Genomic DNA, 1,793 nt, shown 5'->3' with positions numbered 1-1,793 from the left:
TTTTTATTAAACTGTCTCTGCAAAGTGATTTGGGATGACATGTTGTGAATTAAATAAATAAGCTGAATTAAACTGAATTAAATCAATGTTACTCACTTAAAGCAACGCTATGTATGTTATCATGATTTAACGCTTTCTGGACTTTTTGGTTCTGTTTGAGTTTCTTTTTAAGTTTTCAGTTACACTTTATACCATTCTGGGTTTTCTTCGTCATTGGTTTCTCCTTTATTTTGTGTCATTCTAGTTGTTTTCTAGTTATATTTAAGCAGTGTCAGTACCAGTCTGCTTTCCCCTGGCTCCCTGCTAGTTGCTTCTATCCACACCTGCTCCCCATCAGCTGATTAGCCCAGTCTTTGTTCTGTCTCACATATATTCTCCTCATTGCTGGATTCCCTTCATCGCTTCACTCTGTATCTTAGTTTCCCTGAGTGTCTCCTAGTTTTTGATTCCTGAGTTCCTTGCCTGTTGTTTCTAGATTATTTGCTTCTATGCTGTTAACATCTTCATTAAATCTGCTAGAAATCATCTCTGCCTCCTCTACTCTGCATTTGGTTCCACAACAACATCCACCAACCCTAACAATGGTGACCATTTGTTTTTGATTGGGGTTAATGTAATCAACAGATGCCCGAATCCAACCCACAGCTCAATACTGGGACCTGTGGTTTGTCAAAGAAAGACAGAAACCAGAGTAGGCAGCCAAAACAGGCAGCAGGTTCATTTTCTTTCCCACTGTTGAGTTTTAAGACAAGAGGCTTTAATCAAGGATAAAGTGCAGAGGATGGAAACACTAGTCTGGTGTGACGTGTTGCACGGGTAGAGTGTGAATCTACCGCTTCCCAGCAGGCAGGAGACAAAAATAAAAAGTGCTAGATTCTTTAAACTTTAACTTTAGGAACATTATTTCATGCTCATTTAAAAACAAAACGAAAACGCTGACCATGGTGAGCGTTCCTCAGTGGGATTTCCGTAACACTCAAAACTGAACAGCAGAAAGAAAGTGCGGACCTAAGCAATAGATTAGTGAGATTTATCAAGTGTGCAAATTAATTCACAAACATCAAGTGTTTTAAAAAAAATCCCAGTCTGTACGTTTACCTTGTTGAAGCTGAGCTGGTTGAACAGCCGGGTGGTTGCCTCAGTCTTTGTGTGTCTGTTAGAGAGAGAAGGCAGCAGAGGATAAATGCTGTCCTGTTAGCTGCTCTTCTATGCTGCTGCCACTGCCTGCATTTCTCAGGAAACAGTTCCAGACCAAACAGGGAAAGCTGCCTCCTGTTTTACCTGACACCATGCAGGCCTGCAAAGCAAACTGGTTACTTGTCCAATTCTCTCCCTTTAGCTTGTTTACCTGTCTACAGTAGCCGCCTGCCGTCAGAGCTCACCTTTACACCTGTCAGTGTAGTCTGCTTGTAATTTAGTTTAGTTGTCAACCTCCAAGCTGCTCTCTCTCTCTCTCCCTCCCTCTCTCTCTCTCTCTTTCTTTCTTTGTGTGCTGACATTGGAATAGTCCTCCCTCCTTTCCTACCTGCACTCACCTAACCTGTTCTACAGTGTTGTTTGCACATTGTATCGCTGATTATTACTCAGGTAGGATTTTGAATAAGTAACTGTGACCTAATTCAGGCACACAGATACAGAAACAACATCTACCTGCTTTCTAATCGTTTGTTTTTACATAAAAGGTCAAACATGATGAAATTTTTTTCTTCACACAGATTACTAACAATCATTGTCAGTTTAACAGAAGCAAAACTAAATAGATTAAAACGAACAGCCAGATATTAATGATTAAA

At 40.3% G+C, this 1,793-nt stretch overlaps 1 protein-coding gene across 1 annotated transcript in view; it reads right to left on the bottom strand.

The window, feature by feature from the left end:
* naaladl2 (N-acetylated alpha-linked acidic dipeptidase-like 2) overlaps positions 1-1,327 on the bottom strand; it is a 576,898-nt gene extending 575,571 nt beyond the window's left edge. Inside the window, exon 1 of the mRNA XM_015382993.1 lies at positions 1,099-1,327. The gene's annotated coding sequence lies outside the window, so the exon portion shown is untranslated. The remainder of the gene's footprint in view (positions 1-1,098) is intronic.
* Positions 1,328-1,793: the final 466 nt, after the last annotated feature.

This window comes from Cyprinodon variegatus, unplaced genomic scaffold (assembly GCF_000732505.1).
Source record: "Cyprinodon variegatus isolate N-32 unplaced genomic scaffold, C_variegatus-1.0 Scaffold272, whole genome shotgun sequence".
Lineage (NCBI taxonomy): Eukaryota > Metazoa > Chordata > Actinopteri > Cyprinodontiformes > Cyprinodontidae > Cyprinodon > Cyprinodon variegatus.
Note: the sequence above shows the minus strand (reverse complement) of the source record. Positions and strands in the feature narration are given on the sequence as shown.